At 40.3% G+C, this 19,125-nt stretch overlaps 1 long non-coding RNA gene across 8 annotated transcripts in view; it reads right to left on the minus strand.

Annotated features, from left to right (window-relative positions):
- LOC110257104 (uncharacterized) overlaps positions 1-19,125 on the minus strand; it is a 375,873-nt gene that overhangs the window by 288,218 nt on the left and 68,530 nt on the right. For all 8 annotated transcript variants that reach the window (XR_014829736.1, XR_014829737.1, XR_014829740.1 and 5 more), the window contains exon 3: positions 1,655-1,838. This is a non-coding gene — a long non-coding RNA (uncharacterized LOC110257104). The remainder of the gene's footprint in view (positions 1-1,654; positions 1,839-19,125) is intronic.

The following is a 19,125-nucleotide window of genomic DNA, read 5'->3' on the forward strand; positions in this document are numbered from 1 at the left end:
TGGGAGAAGAGTCAGCTCTTCAAGGCAAGTGCTGCAGCTGGGATGGTTATAGGGCTGCAGGGCCCAGGAAAGTCTAGTCTCAAGCTGTTAAGAGTTGCTTCTGGTAGCAAAAAGCGGTCCCACAGTACTCAAGGTATTAAAAATTGTACTCAGTGTATAAAATGGAATTTGCATAAATCTTACTGTTCCAATTTTTAGGACCCCACTTTTTGGAAATCGATGTTAGATATTAGCTTAGGAGACCAAGCAAAGTATAAATCTACCTTGCCTTGTAATTTATCTGTGGGGCCTTGTTCAAAAATCTTTGTTACATGGCTGTCAGCCATAAGACCCTATTTTAACACAGTCATAGGAATGATTGGTTCTTTATCCATGGCTTGATTTGAATAAAGAGTTCTTTTTATTATCTTTTTGCAATTTTCCTTGGAACAAGAAGTATTCAGTGGATTTCACAGTGCTTATCCATTAAATTTCTTGTATTATTGCCAATATTAGCAATAAAAACAACTATTACAAGAGCCACTTAATCTCTCAAAGGCAGTTCTTTGGTCATATAAAACCAAGTAACAATTTAATATCTGACCTCAGTGTGCATGCCGTATATCACCAATGTCCCATTGCATTTTCCACTGACAATGAGGTCAAACAGAATCAGATGAGAAGTCCAACTCTAGACTCCCATTTGTAGTAGGCAAAATAAGATGCCTGCAACCTAGTTCCAAGGCAGCAGAACTTTGCTGATGTGGTTAGGAATAGAACCTTGAAGTTGGGGAGATTATCCTGGATTAGGTAGACAATCCAATATACTCACATGAATTCTTAGAAGTGGAAGAGAAGGCAGAAGAGTTGGTCAGAGCACTGGGATGGAAGAAAGGAGGGCAAACTCCACAGGTAAGGATTTGATACCAGGCCACTACTTTGAAGATGGAAAGATGGGCCATCAGTTGAGAACTGGCCTCAAGGAACTGAAAGGACCCTCAGGTGACAGCCAGCAAGGAAACGAGCATCTCATCCTACAACTGTGAGGAACTGAAATCTGGCAACAACCCTAGGAGTTAAGGACGTGATTCACCATAGCCTCTCATCAGCCTGGTGAGACTGTGCCGGGCTTCTGACTCTTAGAACAATAAGGTGATACATGTGCGTTCTTTAAGCCTCTGTATTGGGAGGGCTTTTTATGGCAGCAACAGACAAATACACCCTCTCTGGGGTTTCCTAAGAAATCACTTACCATATCACAAACAGCATCAGTCAATATCCAATGAGAAACACAGAAGTAAAGCTAGAGTTTACTTTAGGGAATCAAGGGATCTCCAACTCTCAGAGGAACTGGGAATATGAAGGCCAAGGAATCTATCTTTACTAATCTCTGGCTGAGCTTGTGGGGAGCCTCTATAATGTAACAGAATCTCAGTAAAGCTCCAACAAGCACCTCAGCTTAAATAGTTCTACCAGAAATCCCCTGTGCAGCATCTATCTCCCTTCCACGAGTGCATCCTGCTGCCATTCCCCAGGGAAGGTCAGCTCCTCCCATCTTCATTCCAATCCCACACAAATACTTCCTGCAGATTAATCCAGAACCATACAGATGAACCAGACCTAAGACTGAGCTCCTGGCTCATTCCCCACAAGGCAGAGATGACCTTTCACATACCTGATTGGCAGCAGACAAACTGTGTGGCCCACTAGACCTCAGTAAGTACCAAATCCAAGCGTTCTCTGGAGAAGATGACACTGTTTCAGGAACATGGTCAGCTGAAAGAATGGCTCTATCACTTAGAGAAGCTTTGCAAATGTTTTCAAGGTCCTTTAACATTCTGCTGATCAAACTTCCTGATCTATAATGTGAGAATAAAAGTAAGAATTCAAATTATTCATGGAGGTTTTGAGATTAAATGAAGTAATAAATCTAAAGAACCTTAGAAATGTTTTTTGAAAGTATAGTGTTTTTATTACACCCCCCAAAAATAGATAAAATCTAATCAATGACATTAATTAAGAAACTGATGTCCAGGTGTTCCTGTTGTGGCTCAGCAGGTTAAGGTCCCAATGTTGTCTCTGTAAGGATGTGGATTTGGTCCCTGGCCTCCCTCAGTGCGTGTAGGATCTGGCTTTGCCATAGCTGTGGCATAGGTCACAGCTGCAGCTCCAGTTTGACCCCTGGCCAAGGAACTAAATTCCATATGCTGCATATGTGGCTGTAAAAAGAAAAAAAAAAGAAAAGAAAAAAGAAACTGATGTTCAACACTGAAAACCTAAACACAGAATGAAGCTAAACACTCATAGTAACTGTGATTTGTAATGGGAGGGAAAGGCCATAGCCTTACCATAGTGGAAACATTGCTGCTATTAATAAATGTTAAAAGTTGAAAGTGAAAACAGAAACAGGAGAGGTAAAATGTTCCAGTTTGTTTCATAGCATGAAGTCAAAAGAGACACTATAAAATCTATATCAAAAGAGTGGTTTAAATATTATGAGTTCTAAATGTAAGAAGGAAAAAAATAGTAAAACTTGTAAGCCACTTGCAGAAACAGGTATCTTCAAACAAATATGCAAACTAAGGAAAAAGAAACAATATCACCGAGTATGTGAGGAAAAGCACAATTAAATTCCACCCCTACACAGTTACCCAAGAGAAATAAAAACATATATACCAAAACATGACTTTTACAAGGATTTTCACAGTAACATTATTCAAAATATTTGAAAGCTGAAAACAACTTAAAGGTCTATTAACTGGAAAAAATCTAAACAGATGTCGTATACTCGTGTAGCAGATCTCTATTCAACAATAAAAAGGGAATAAACTTTGTAGAACAGGAATTGTATTCACAAACATCATGTTAAGAAAAAGAAGCCAGACACAACAGAATACACACCATACGGAAGTCTACAGTGGGCAGAACTGACCTCCCAGGAGAAAAATCTACAAGTGGTTGCCTGTGGGTATTGGATATTGACTGGGAGCGGTGGGAGGGAACTGTCTGGTCTTGAAAATATTTTGTCTTGATTTAAGTGGAAATTTCATGTTGACAAAATTGTCAGCGAAATGTAACAATAGTTTATATCACCTTATTGTTTGCAAATTATGCTTCAATGAAACAGAATCATAAGATTTAACTTACAGAATGGCAGAATGCAGAACAATCTTTTCTGCTATAGAAATGGTTATGAGTGGAATTAAGTAGCCTATCTCAGAATTAATTAAAATATAACAGAAACCATTTCCATACGCTACATGAAAGAAAAAAATTAAGCATATATGTTTAAAGTATAAGCAGGTATGTTTGAAGAGTTATAGAGAAATTTTATTTTCAGCACAAATGAACCTTTCCACAGAAAAGAAAATCATGGACATGGAGAACAGACTTGTGTTTGCCAAGGGGGGCGGGGAGGGGGAGGGAGCAGGATGGATTGGGAGTTTGGGGTTAATAGATGCAAACTAGTGCCTTTGGAATGGATAAGCAATGAGATCCTGCTGTATAGAACTGGGAACTATATCTAGTCACTTGTGATGGAGCATGATAATGTGAGAAAAAAGAATGTATACATGTATGTGTGACTGGGTCACCTTGCTGTACAGTAGAAAATTGACAGAACACTATAAACCAGCTATAATGGAAAAAATAAAAATCATTTTAAAATAAAAAAATCTTATTGTAGTTTTTGAAGAGCAAAAGATAAAAAAGAAAAATGTATCTGCTAGTTTTCAGAATGACTAATTAATAGTACTTTCATATCCTGAATACAAATGTTTAAAAAAGGTATATTTCTATACGGTTATATGCAAGGATCACCAAGACCAGTTGTTTCATGAATAAACCAAGTCACCAAAAGAGTTTTCTATGCTGCCTCTTCATATGTTAAAAATATATATGCATATGCATGAAGTACATGAAAAATAACTAAAATTAAAATAAGATTATACTAGAAACTTTATTTTAATCTAAGGTAATGAGACTTGAGTCCAGCAAGGAAATTCTGGGAGAAAAAGCTTCTCTCAGCAAGGAAATCTTTGGCCCTGTCCTTGTCCATAACTGATTTTGACAAATAGGTCTTGTAAGTGGGAGGGGTGGCATCCTTTTAAATACCATCAACTAGCTTGAAATCAGTTTAATTAAAAGTCAGGCACAACCCTGGGTGAAAAAGGCTGTTTAGCAAAGACTTAATAGATTTTTGCAAACACTAAACTCTTTATTTTCCTTTTCCAAACCCCTTGATAGAATCTAGATAAACTAAGGTTACATCAGATTGGTAACCCCATAACAAAATAAGTTTAATAGTGGCAGACACTTCACTGAATCTATCCAGACCTATGTACCTTAATTGGTTTCTTTTATCAAATGTTTGCAAGGCAACATTTTCTACCCATTGAATGTTGGATTTTGCTAAAATTTGGAATTCAACTTATTTCTCAAGTCAGAAAAACTCAACTCTAAACTCCCAATAGGCCAGGAAGTCACCCCATGGAAACTTAACATGTGGCCAGAACAGTCATGCTGAAATTTAACCCACATGTCATCAATTTCTTGGCCAACTCTTCTATTTGCTTTCCACTGTTTACAGAGTAAAAGCCACATCATCTACAACGGCCAACAGTGCGGTGCCTGCAGATTCCAGTCACTCTTCCCTTCCTACCTCCCTCTCTTCCTCCAGCTCAATGGAGCCTATGAGCCCTTCCATTTGCCACAGCCTCTGCCAATTGCTGCTTCACTTGGCATCCATGTGAATGGGCTGTTACTGCCTTGAGGTTACTAACTGTATTGTATTGTACATCTGTCTTTGCTGGATAATCCATGACCCCAAACTTGAATGACTTAAAACAGAGAGGAAACCTTATCTCACAGACTGTGGAACAGAATCCAAGCCAACTTCACTGGACGCCTCTAGCTCTGTTTCTTGGAGGCTCAGCCACATTACTGGCTGTGTTTACACTCTCATCAGAAGACTTGACCATGGAGGATCAGCTTCCAAGTTCACTCATGGAGCTACTGGCCAATCTCCAAAGAACCACCCTGGATACCTGCTAACTCACTCATCTGTGCCTCTGAGCAAGGCCACCCTACCCAGAGGCAGCAGGAGACTGACTTTTTATAAATTAATTTCGTAAGTGATACCCAATCACTATCACATTCTATCTGTTGCAAGTGAGTCAAAATCCAGTTTAGACAGAAATGAGGATGTGAGTGCAAAGGAGGTGGGGATCTTTGGGGACCATTGCAGAAGCTGCCCACCATGCCAGCTAGTGATAGACGAAGTCTATGCAAAATAGGATAGACATCTCTCAGCAGCCTTTTTCCACTTGGTATTTTCTCCATCCCACGTATTTTTACATTTTCATTACCTTTTTACTTTACACTAGAATATAAACCACATGAGAGTAGGATTTTCAATGCCCTTCCTCACAGCTGTATTCCCAGACATCTGACACATATTTGTTGAATCACCTGCATCTTTGTTGACTACTTAATCTCTTTCAATACAATCTTAGAGATGCTGTGAGTTTAAACTAAACAAAATGCTCACCTGTCCATCAGCCCTTTTTTAGAAAATCCTTTATATTACTAAATGGAAATTTATCTTGTTTAAAAAAAAAAAGGAAGCCTTTGTCTTAATCCATTGGGGCTGACATAATAGGATGCTATGGACAGGGTGGCTTTTAAACAACAAACATTTATTTCCCACAGTTCTGAATGCTGAAAATCAGATGTCAAGGTGCTATCACAGTCATGGTCTGGTGAGGAACAATTTCCTGATTTTTTTCCCATGTCCTGACATGACAGAATGGGCAGGAGAGCTAGCTCCCTGAGGTCTCTTTCTAAGGACATTAATCAATCCATGGGGGATCAACTTTGTGACCCAATTATCTCCTAAAGGGCCCACCTCCTAACACCATCATCTTGGGGTTTAGAATTTCAATGTACGGATTTTGGAGGGACAAAGTTTTGATCCATCACAGGCAGTGTGATAAGGGTTTATGAGGTTATGTATAAATGAATACAGTTGCCGCAAAGAGGGAGGAATTGATTAGCAGGAGTAGGGGCGATGATAGTCAGACTGTGGCGACAGCAGGTAACAGAGGATTGAAAACTTGAGCATTGAAAACTCAGACAATGCTCAGTTTTTACACAGAAAGAAGATGCAGGGCAGAGAAAGCACAAGCATGAATGAATTATGTCTCTGTATCTGTCCATCATCTATACATCATAAAGAGAATGCAACATACAGGGCTGAACTAGAGAGGATGTGGACAGGAACAGGAGATTGGGCTGGAGAAGAAGGTTACAACCAGTCTCTGAAGAACACAATAGGCCATGGGAAAGGCACTTTGGGCTCCCATGTAGACAAGATCTATTTAATAGTAGACCTTCCAGCTATTTAAAATAATGCGTTAGCCAACGCAGAAGATAGAATATATACATGTTATATGTGTAATAACATTTTACTAAATGTTTTAAAAAGAAGTATTCATAATTCTAGCATTCAATGGTCACCTAGTTGCCAACAGGAAGAACTGGTATCATGCTTCATTTAAGTCTTTTTGGACATATAGTCATACAAAAGAATAATATAAGATGTTTAGTATTACAAAATATTTTGTATCCTCTACATGCAACCAAATGAGAATGCACACTAGTTCATAACTGTGTCTGCAAGCACATACTGGAGTACAAAATGTGGAGATAACCAATGCTCAGTGAGATGATGGGGCAATGGCTCTTTGTTATGTAATCACACGCTGCATTCATGCTGTCTGAAAGGAACAATCTGCCTTAATTAAACTGCTTTTTCCTTTTCTTGGACATTCCTGCTGCTCACATCACAACCAGAACCAGCTCTGCCTCAGACAATGCTCCAGGAGGATCCACAAACCTGCACAGCATTTGGACAGCATCATCTTTTGTTTCAAATACACAGAGAAAATGATGGGAGAAGCATTTCTTTGGGGTCTGAGGAGTGTTGGTCAGAGACTGGCTGTTTCCTGGTTCTGTGGTTCCCGGACGCAGTGTGACAGAACCAAGAAACAGACTTTGAATGACAGGCCCATGGATCCCATAAAGCATTTGTGCTGGGCTGAGTGCTGGGGGTTCTTAGAACCTGAGGCCCAGGGCAGCAGTCCCTGGAGTAAACAGTGTTTTGAGACAGAAAAAAAATCTACATTCTATTAGCTCTATAATTGTTTCCCTTTTGGAAAAAAAAAAAAAAAAACACTAAAATACATCCTCAAATTCTATCAAAATCTTCCACAATTCAAAGATTTTCACACATCTTTCCTAGGGAATCTACAGTGGATTTACCTGCTCTCTTTCCTGATTTCTCTGTCAAGAAACTATTCCATTATCCATCACACTGGCCACTTTATTGCTAGTATCCCTAACTATTTACCACACTCTTTACCTGATGGAAAAATTTTAACTCTCAAAGAATCAATGAAAATGCTACAACAAGTAAGCCTGTACCTGGTCAGGTGGACGTTTTAAACAAACTCTTCTATGTGGGAGCCACGGAAATGTTCCTTGTCTCTAACCTCACTGGGCACAGGAAGAGAGTCCTCACTAGAGCAGTGCTGTGCTAAGGCCTTAATCTTGGGCTTTCCAGCATCCAGAACTGTCAGGAATACATTTCTGGGTTATAAGCTGCCAGGCCTGCAGTAATTTGTCATCACAGCCTGTGCAGATCAAGCCAATCACTCTCTCGATGCTTCTCCTCTCTCCTCTTCCTCAAAGGTGAGCAGCTACAAGCAGAGGCCTTGGCACCTGCCTCCATCGCCCATCCATGTCTCTGGTTTCCACCTTAACAGTCCAGCTTTTTTTCCTCAACAAGGTCACAAATTAATTCCTTATTTATAGCTATAATAAGCATTTCTCAGTAGTAATTCTAATGATTGTACTAATTAACAGAAGTCCCATCAGCACCAAGATCAGGCGATCCTTTGGTCCTTTGCTCTTCTGTAAGGGAAGCTCTGGGGGCCACAGCACCGGCACTCTTGTTTTCCTCCACCTTCCAGGACACTCCTTTAGCCTCAGAACATGCGACTTCCTCTTCTGGTACTTTCATCATATCACACATATTATACTCTTTTTGGAGCCACATACTTGCAGTTGATTTCAAGTTTATCTGCATCTCTTAAGTCTATCTGCAATTTCATGCCTGAATTTCCAACTGTGTGTTGTAATTACAATTCAGGCCTCTGACTTCAAAATTTTGGACCATATGTACTTTGAATATAGAGGGATAGGTTGAAACATTAAAAGACCGACACATCAAGTTACACTGAGTTTACTTAAACATTCAAGGTAAAACAAATAGGAAAACACTTTTCTTTAAATATGAATAATGATTTTTATTTTTTCCATTATAGATGATTTAAAGTGTTCTGTCATTTTCCTACTGTACAACATGGTGACCCAGCTACACATACAAGTATACATTCTTTTTTCTCACATTATCTTGCTCCTTAAGTGAGCAGACATAATTCCCAGTGCTACACAGCAGGATCTCATTGCTAATCCATTCCAATGGCAATAGTCTGCATCTATTAACCACAAGCTCCCAATCCATCCCACTCCCTCCCCCTTCCCCCAGGCAACCACACGTCTATTCTCCAAGTCCATGATTTTCCTTACTGTGGAAAGGTTCATTTGTGCCCTATATTAGATTCCAGATAAATGTGACACCATATGGTATTTTTCTTTCTCTTTCTGACTTACTTCACTCAGTATGAGAGTCTAGTCCCATCCATCTGGCTGCAAATGGCAGTATTTTGTTCTTTTTTATGGCTGAGTATATATACCATTGTGTATATATACCACATCCTCCTAATCCAGTTGTCTGTTAATGGACATTTGGGTTGTTTCCTTGTCTTGGCTATTGTGAATAGAGCTGCAACGAACATGCGGGTGCATGTGTCTTTTATAAGGGAAGTTTTGTCTGGATATATGCCACAGAGTGGGAATGCTGGGTCATATGGTATTTCTATGTATAGTTTTCTAAGGTACCTCCATACTGTTCTCCATAGTGGCTCTGCCAGCTTACCTTCCCACAAACAGTGCAGGAGGGTTCCCTTTTCTCCACACCTCCTCCAGCACTTGTTATTTGTGGACTTATTAATGATGGCCATTCTGACTGGTGTGAGGTGGTATCTCATGGTAGTTTTGATTTGCATTTCTCTAATACTCAGGGATGTTGAGCATTGTTTCATGTGCTTATTGGCCATCTGTACATCTTCCTTGGAGAAATGTCTATTCAGGTCCTTTGTCCATTTTTCCACTGGGTGGTTGGCTTTTTTGCTGTTGAGTTGTGTAAGTTGCTTGTATATTCTAGAGATTAAGCCCTTGTCGGTTGCATCCTTTGAAACTATTTTCTCCCATTCTGTAAGTTGTCTTTTTGGTTTCTTTTTGGTTTCCTTTGCTGTGCAAAAGCTTGTCAGTTTGATTAGGTCCCACTGGTTTATTGTTGGTCTTATTTCTGTTGCTTTGGGAGACTGACCTGAGAAAATATTCATGAGGTGGATGTCAGAGAGTGTTTTGCCTATGTTCTCTTCCAGGAGTTGGATGGTGTCTTGTCTTACCTTTAAGTCTTTCAGCCACTTTGAGTTTATTTTGGTGCATGGTGTGAGGGTGTGTTCTAGTTTCACTGATTTGCATGCAGCTGTCCAGGTTTCCCAGCAATGCTTGCTGAAAAGACTGTCTTTTCCCACTGTGTGTTCTTGCCTCCCTTGTCAAAGATTAATTGACCATAGGTGTCAGGGCTTATTTCCGGGTTCTCTGTTTGGTTTCATTGGTTTGTCTGTCTGTTTTGGTACCAGTACCACACTGCCTTGATGACTGTGGCTTTGTCATATTGCCTGAGGTCTGGGAGAGTTATGCTTCCTGCTTGGTTTTTGTTCCTCAGGATTGCTTTGGCAATTCTGGGTCTTTTGTGGTTCCATGTAAGTGTTTGGATTGTTCGTTCTAGCTCTGCATAAAAATGTCATTGGTAAATTGATAGGGATTGCATGGAATCTGTAGATTGCTTTGGGTAGTGTGGCCATTTTACAACATTAACTTTTCCAATCCAGGAGCATGGAATAGCTTTCCATTTCTTTACGTCTTCTTTATTTTCCTTGATTAATGTTTTATAGTTCTCAGCATATAAGTCCTTTACTTCTTGGTCAGGTGTATTCCCAGGTATTTGATTTTTGGGGGTGCAGTTTTAAAAGGTATTGTATTTTTGTATTCCTTTTCTAGTATTTCCTTGTTAGTATACAGAAATGCGACTGATATCTGAATGTTTATCTTATGTCCTGCTACTCTGCTGAATTTGTTGATCAGTTCAAGTAGTTTTGTAGTTGAGTCCTTAGGGTTATCCATATATATTATCATGGCATCTGCATACAGTGACAGTTTTACCTCTTCTCTTCCTATTTGGATGCCTTTTATTCCTTTTGTTTGTCTGATTGCTGTGGCTAGGACTTTCAGTACTATGTTGAATAACAGTGGTGAGAGTGGGCAACCTTGTCTTGTTCCAGATGTTAGTGGGAAGGCTTTCAGCTTTTTTTCCATTGAGTATTATATTTGCTGTGGGTTCGCCATAAATGGCTTTTATTATGTTAAGATATGTTCCCTCTATACCCACTTTGGTAAGAGTTTTGATCATGAAGGGATGTTGGACTTTGTCAAATGCTTTTTCTGCATCTATTGAGATGATCATGTGGTTTTTGACTTTTGTTTTGTTAATGTGATGTATGACAACTGATTTGTGTATGTTGAACCATCTTGTGAACCTGGGATGAATCCCACCTGATCTTTTTGATATGTTGTTGGACTCGGTTGGCTAAACTTTTGTTGAGAATTTTGGTGGCTATATTGACCAAAGATATTGGCCTATAGTTTTTTTTTTTTTTTTTTTTGGTCGTATTTTTGTCCAGTTTTGGAATTAGGGTGATGGTGGCATCATAGAATGTCTTTGGGAGTGCTCTTCTTCTTCAACTTTTTGAAAAAGTTTAAGGAGGATGAGTATAAGTTCCTCTTTGTATGTTTGGTATAGTTTGCCTGTGAAGCCATCTGGTCCTGGATTTCATTTGCAGAGAGTGTTTTTATGACATATTCAATTTCATTTCTAGTGTTCAGTCTGTTCAGTTGATCTGTTTCTTCTTGATTCAGTTTTGGCAGACTGTACATCTCTAGAAAATTTTCCATTTCTTCTAGGTTGTCAAATTCATTGGCATACAATTGCTGAAACTATTCTCTCATGGATTTTTCTATTTCTGTAGTATCCGTTGTAACTTCTCCCTTTTCATTTCTTATTTTGTTTATTTAGGTTTTTTCCTCTTCTCTTCTTGGTGAGTCTGGCCAGAGGTCTGTCAATTTTATTTACCTTTTCAAAGAAACAGCTCTTGGTTTTACAAATTTTCTCTATTTTTTTTAATCTCTGTTTTATTGATTTCCTCCTTGAATTTTATGATTTCCTTCCCTCTGCTGACTCTAGGTTTCATTTGTTCTTCTTTTTCTAATTCATTTAGGTGGTGGGTTAAGTTGTCGATTCGAGATTTTTCGTCTCCTTTTTCAGGAAGGCCTTTATTGCTATGAATTTCCCTCTGAGCACTGCTTTTTTGAAATCCCATAGATTCTGAGGGGTTGTGTCTTCATTGTCATTTGTCTCCAGGTGTTTTTTAATTTCCCTCTTGATTTCCTCATTGACCCATTGGTTATTTAGTAGCATGGTGTTTAGTCTCCATGAGGTCAGTTTTTTCTCATTTCTTTTCCTGAGGTGGATTTCTAGTTTCATGCCATTGTGGTCAGAGAAGATACTTGAAATAATTTGTACACTCTTAAATTTGTTGAGGTGAGCTTTGTGCCCCAAGATGTGATCAATTCTTGAGAATGTTCCATGTGCACTTGAGAAGAATGTATATTCTGATGTTTTTGGATGTAATGTCCTGAAAATGTCGATTAAGCCTAACTGTGCTATTGTGTCCTTTAGGATCTCTGTTGTCTTATTGATTTTTCTGTCTAGAGCATCTGTCCATTGATGTGAGTGGGGTGTTAAAGCCTCCTACTATGATTGTATTCCCATCAGTTTCTCCTTTTATGTCTGTTAGTATTTGTTGGAGGTATCTGGGTGCTCCTATATTAGGGACATATATATTGATGATTGTAATATCCTCTTCTTGAATGGATCCTTTTACCATTAAATAGTGTCCTTCTTTATGGCCTTCCTTTTAAAGTCTATTTTGTCTGATATGAGTATTGCAACTCCTGCTTTCCTGTCTTGTCCATTGGCGTGAACTATCTTTTCCCATCCCCTCACTTTCAATCTATATGTGTCCTTTGCCCTAAGGTGAGTTTCTTGTTAGACAACAGATTGGAGGAGTTGCTTTTTTATCCAGTATGCCCCTCTGTGCCTTTTGATTGGAGTATTCAGTCCATTGACCTTTAAGGTGATTATTGATAGATATGCATTAATTGTCATTTTAAAGCTTGTTTTCCAGTTGAGTCTATGTTTCTCTTTTCTTCTTTTCTTTTTTTAGTTGGAGGGTTTCCATTTATTTGATGCTTGAGTACTTTTCCTTTTTTGTGAATGGAATGTTCGTTTTTGATTTGTGGTTGCCCTGTTTTTTCAGTATGTTAACCCCTTCCTATATCTGCATGCTTTACCCTGATAGTCATGTAGGCGCAAACACATCATTAAAATAAAAGAAGAATCTATATTTTCTTACTTTCCTTTCCCACTTTGTATCGTTTTGATGTCTTTTTTTTTCTTTTTTTTTCTCCAACATCTTCATGTTTAGAACTGTATGCTAGCTTATTTAAGTGACTCCTTTCCAATAGTGGTTTCCTCCATCCTAACTCTTCTTTTTTTCTTTTCCTTTTCTTTTTTAATTTAGAGAAATCTTTTCAGTATTTCTTTTAGAATGGGTTTAGTATTGCTGTACTCTTTTAGCTTTTGTTTGTTGGGGAAATTCTTTATTTACCCTTCTATTTTAAATGATATTCTTGTTGGATAGAGTATTCTAGGTTGCAAAATTTTTCCTTTCAGCACTTTAGATATATCTTGCCACTCCCTTCTGGCCAGTGTTTCTGTAGAGAACTCACCTGATAGCCTTCTGGGGCTTCCCTTATAATTAATGCATTGCTTTTCCCTTACTGCCTTTAGAATCCTCTCTCTAACTGTTGCCATTTTTATTACAGTATGTCTTGGTGTTGGCGTATTTGGGTTCAACTTGTTTGGGGCCTTCTGTGCTTCCTGTATCTTGATGTCAGTATCCTTTAGATTTGGAAAGTTTTCAGCCATAATTTCTTCAAATATATTTTCAACCCCTTTTCTTTTTCTTCTCCTCTGGAATTCCTATTATGTGCAGATTGGTCTGCTGTATATTATTCCATAGGTCTCTTATATTACTTTCATGTTTTTGCATTTGGTTTTCTGTCTGCTGTCCTGCCTGGGTGATTTCCATAATTGCATCTTTCACGTCACTTCTTCGTTACTGTACATTATTCATTCTGGTCTTTATTGCCTTTAGCTCAGTTTCTATCTCTGTAGATGAATTTTCTGGTCTTTCTTGGCTCCTTCTTATATTTTCTCCTTCCTTTCTAAAAGAATCTGCATTACTGTTCATATCCTCTTTTAATTCCTTCAGTATTTTCACTATCTCCCTTTTGAACTCAATGTCTGTCAGACTGCAGAGGTCCGTTTCCTTGTTGACTGCTTTAGGTGCATTTTCCTGTTGCTTTAACTGGGAATGGTTTCTGTGCTTCTTCATCTTGCTTGTGCTTTTCTTTTTCTGTGAGTTTGGGGAAGCGAAACTGTAGTCTTGTAAGGCTACTTCTCTTCAAGAATACCCCTTTGTATTTTTTTGGGTGGGGGTTCTATTTATTTTTGGTGTGGGAGTTTGAATCTTTTCTGTCTCTTTCTTCAGTGTGAGCAGGCTGGTTTTCCCCAGGGTTCTCGGTGTGTTGTCAGGGAGAAGGAGGCAAAGGGTAGGGCCAGCATTCGGTGCCTGGCCATTGGGCTCTCAACAGCAGCAAGGACCTGCGGAGAGCTGGCACAGGCTACTCCTAGTTGCAGCCCCTGGGAAGTGGTAATGAGCTCTAGGCAGGTCTACAAGGTGACCAGAGCATTTGGCAGTAGCCGCAGCAGGGTGTGTGAGTTCCCAGGGGAGTGAGAGCAACAACAGCTTGTGTTGGATTGCAGTGCCCTCCTCTGAGGTGACTGGAACCACAGGTGGTGCCTGTTCAGGGATCCCTAGTGGTAACAGGCCATGACCATCTCTGGAGTCAGTGTTAACTGTGGTGGTTTGCCCCTGGCCATCTGTAGACCTTGCATGAAGCAACCCATCTCACTCAGCCCTCATAGGAGGTGCTGTACCGGCTGCTCCTAGTTGCAGGATCCTGGGACGTAACAGAGATCAGGTGTGTGGGTACTGCCTGGAGCGTTTGGTAGTGGTAGCAGTGGGGCCAGTGTGTCACCAGGTGCAAGAGCACCAACAGTTGGTGTTTGGTCACAATGCCCTCCTCTGTGGTGCCCTTGAGGTGAATGGAGCTGCAAGTGGTATCCGTTCATGGACTGCTAGTGTTGGTGAGCCACTCCCACTTCTGGAGCCAGAGATATCTGTGGTGGTTTGCCCCTACCTCCTGTAGACCATGCAAGAAGCACCTTGTCCTGCTTAGCTCCGACAGGAGGTGCTGCACAAGCTGATCCTAGTTGCAGGTTCCTGGGGAGGTACAGTCATGAAGCATTTGAGCACTGCCCAGAGGGTTTGGCAGTGGCAGCAGCAGGGGGGTTGTGCTCCCAGGGGAATGGGAGCAACAGCAGGTGGTGGTGTGTCACAGTGTCCTTTTCTGTGTGGTGCCCTCTGAGGTGGTTGGGGCTGAAAGTCATTTTTGTTCAGGCATCCCAGTGGTGCTGGGCCACACCCACCTCTGGAGTCAGAGATAACTGGGGCAGTTTGCCCGTCTATCTTCAGACCAAGCAAGAAGCACACTATTCCACTTAGCCCATGCAGGAGGTGCTGTACCAGCTGCTCCTAGTTTTAGGATCTTGAGAAGGAGCAGTGACCAAGTGTCTGGGTGCCATGCAAAGTGTTTTTCAGTGGCAGCTGCAGGGCGGGTGTGTTCCTAGGGGAGTGAGAGCAACAGCATATGGTGCTTGATTATAGTGCCCTCTTTTTTTCTTTTTTGCCAACCCCTGATGTACCTGGGGTCACAGGTAGAGCCCACTCACAGGCCCCTGGTGGTGGCATGCCATGTCTCCCTCTGGCCTCTGAGAAGACAGCCTTGGTCTGTCCCTGCCACCTGTAATATCGTGTCAGAGGCGCCACATCACACATAGCCCCCCGATGCCCTTAGCCCACAGAAGAGGTGCCTGGCCACCAGTAGCCTGCACAAGGAGCACCCAGTCTCCCCTAAAGGTGTTAGAAGCTTCTCACAGCCCTTAGCCTATGCCAAAGCCACCCTGCCCTCTATCAGAGAGCCCACAGGCATGCGCATACTCGGGTGCAAGGAATTTCCTGTGGCAGTCTGCCCCTCCTCCTCTCACCCTCCCCAACAATGGCACCTTGCCTCTCCTGCAGTTCTGGACCTTCTCCTGGGTTCCCTCTGCTGTGGCGTTCCCCTCCTCAGCCTGTGGCTTACCACTCCCCTGCCTGTGGCACACTGCTCCTTAGCCCCTCAGGCTTCCCTACACAAGTCAGTGCCTGTCCTCTTCCCGGGACTGACCTCCGGAGCCTGAGTCTCAGCGCCCAGCCCCCGCCTGAACATCTCAGGCTGTGGTGTCCAGGCTGATGGTTCAGATGATCTCTGTGGCTCTCACTCCGTTTTGCTGGTCTCAGTCCAGCTGCTGCACTTTTCTGAGAGACTTTGAGGTCTCTCCAACTCGGCTGTTAGATGGCTTCCCAGAATATGGGTTCCTTTTCTCCTTCACAGCTCCCTCTCGGGAATGCTAGTCTTGTGCTGATTCCTTTTCTCCCTCTTTTTTTTTTTCTTTTGTTCTCCCCAGTTATGTCAAGAGTTTCTTGCCCCTTTTGGAGGTTTAAGTTCTTCTGCCAGCATTCAGTTGATGTTCAGTGTGAGTCGTTTTACATGAAGATGTGTTTTATTGATGTATTTGCGGGAGAGAGTGAGAGTGACCTCTTACTCCTCTGCCATCTTCAAAAAGCCCCGAAAACACTTTTAAAACTTTAAAAATCGGACTTCCTATCTTGGCTCAGCAGAAACAAATCTGACTAACATTGGTGAGGATACAGATTCAATCCCTGACCTCACTCAGTGGGTTAAGGATCCAGCATTGGCGTGAGCTGTGGTGTTAGTCAAAAACTCGGCTTGGATCCTGCCTTTCTATAGCTGTGGTGTAGGCTGGCAGCTATGGCTCTGATTTGGCCCCTAGCCTGGGAACCTCCATATGCCATGGGTGTGGTCCTAAAAAGACCGAAAAAAAAAAAAAAGCTTTAAAAATCAAGGTATGATGAAAGAAAGATCTGCCAAAAAAAGATTATGCTTGTATAATCTAAGTTATTGTTGAATGAGGAAGGAAGGAATTTATACATTCATAAACTATTTGCCAGCTAAACCTTTCTGCTACTAAATGTATTAGTTTGAAACTCCAGGTAAATTCGTGATGGGCCTGGACATCTGAACATGGCCTTGAATGTGAGCCCAGCTCCTTGCTAGATGACTCCTTCAGCATTTGAATACAGGATTAACAAGGCCAGCTTGCTAGCCTCCACGTTACATCTGCCTCTGGGATGCAGAATAGTGAAAGAACTGTTAATTATTTTGTTTTGTGGGTGATGAAAGCTCTGTGAATGGCAACTCATCACTCAGTGAACAGCTGTGATGGAAAGGACCAGCTCTGCCCATCATGGAATTCAAGCTTGCAGGTTGGGGGCGGTGGCCAAGACTGACTTAGAAACCCAGGCTGTGAAGATGAACAATACACTGCGATTTATAAAACACTTTTAAAGCTTTATAATTTTGCTTCATATTAATGATAATATTCATAAAAATACCGAATTATTTGGAACTCACTGGTTTTCTCTATTTTTACTGCTGTTTGTATTTATATATCAAATATGTAAGCACTTATTTGCTTTTATGTATTTGCTTCTAATACATTATCATCATGACACTAGCATTCTTTCAAACATATTAGCTTCGACCTTTTTTCTTTTAAAAAATTTTCAACATATTTTGTTTTCACTTAGGCTGAAGACTATTCAAATGATTTATCTCCAAGTGATCTTTAAAAATGTATTCAAACCTACTTCATAGGGAGACTTACTTTTAATTACAATAAATTCTGAAATAAAGTACCAGTATTTGCTACAATTTAGTATTATTTTGGGCTTGTGCATTTGCTTTGTTTTCAGTCACTCACCATTTTCACTGATTAAAATGCATATAATACATAATAGTTATAATACACACATATATATCCATACACATTAATTTTTTTCAATTATATGAGCTTGATTTTCATTTAGACTTTTTGGAAGATTTTTTTACCCAGATGTTCTAATTGCCTGTTTCATCCCAATCTGCAGTAACCACATATTCAGAGGCATACAAATTATACTATTCTCTTTTTTAAAAAAATTAGACTCTTGTTCAATATATTGTCTTATTAAAATTGAGATGTCTCATATGCCAATGTGATGCATATGAAAATGGATTTTCTGGCCTTACTCTTCAAAGATGAGTAAGGCCAGAATGCTTCGGGTATTTACTCTTGAGGTATATTTGTGGCAAAGAAATATACAAGAATGCAAAACCAACCCACCAAGTTATCTTTTAAAAGTATCAATCTATATTTGTGCTCCACCCACAGAGTTTTTAATCAGAATCCCCAGAAATAGCATCTGGTATATGCATCTGAATCATTTCTGAGATGACTCTAATGTGCATCCTGGTTAAGACTCCCAGACTTAAGGAGTTATATGTTTCCAACAGACAAAAGGAGAAAGAAATGCACTGAAGAAGTGAAATGAAGGCATTTAGTTCCAAAATAAAAAGCATTTGAGTTGATAAGAGTATTTAAAAAGGAAGCTATGATAAATGTAGAGAAAGATTCTTCAAAATTCACCAACAGGCTCACAAGGAGAGCCCACGATCCAGTTCTGTGTGAGAGCTGCATGCTGTGACAACGGGGTCCCCACAGTCCTCATCTCCTAACCCCGCCCCCACCCCACTGAGAGTGGTCAGGGAGTTTGTAAGCCTGGATTTGAGGGTGGCACTGGAAAGCCTTGCTACAGTCAGAGATACAAACTGTAGAGTATTTAGTCCTGAGTTATCTGTAGTGAACTGAGCAGTTTTGGTGCTGATCAATCTGCAGGCTGTGAGGGGTGCTGGACACAAGAGCCATCACTGTTTAAGGATGGGGTCCAGAGAACAGTCTGTGCCCGTGGCCACTCACTCAACTTTACATCAGTATTCTCAAGTTTGACTCAGGCAAGCTGCTGTCATAAACCCACTACTTGAACATCTCTCTGGAATAGTTATTTTCAGTCTTTGCTGCGTACCTAATTCACTCATGGATCTTATTAAAATGCTGACAATAGGTCCCTACATCCCCTATTTCAGAGATTCTGACTTCTTTTGCCTATGGTGGAACCAGACTGCAATGATTTTTCAAAGGTCCCTGGATAATTCTGATGCTCAGACAGAATTAGGAACCTCTTCTCTAGAATTAAAGTGCTTTTACATTAGTATTTTAGAAATATTTGATAAGATTAAAGAATCTGAAAAATTACGACATATACACTAAAGTGAAGGTAGATGAAATCTATAGTTTATATAGAGTTTAAAAAATTATGATACAATTTTCTCAGGAAAGAAATTTCAGTAACAAGAGTTATGCTGTATCCATCTTTGAAGCAGAAAAACCTGTCTCATGAAAAGAGAGGAGAGAATGTTAATTCATAGGGACAACATGCCCCAGTACAAGACAGAAAATATAAAATTAATAAGTTTGACATTTAAGGAAGCAGTCTTGCCAAACAAGAAGGCAGGTTTGTTCTGAATAACAACAAATATCTTTGTGTGAGTTAGAAGAGTATGAAAGCCAATGTGGGTAAATTAAACACACAGGGATGCACATGTGTGTGCGTACAGGCACACAACACACACACACACACACACACACACACT

The sequence above is a fragment of the Sus scrofa genome, chromosome 15 (genome assembly GCF_054392235.1).
Source record: "Sus scrofa isolate SSC_HxYL_T2T_F1_AM1 chromosome 15, Sscrofa_HxYL_maternal_Yorkshire_Landrace_v2.0, whole genome shotgun sequence".
NCBI lineage: Eukaryota > Metazoa > Chordata > Mammalia > Artiodactyla > Suidae > Sus > Sus scrofa.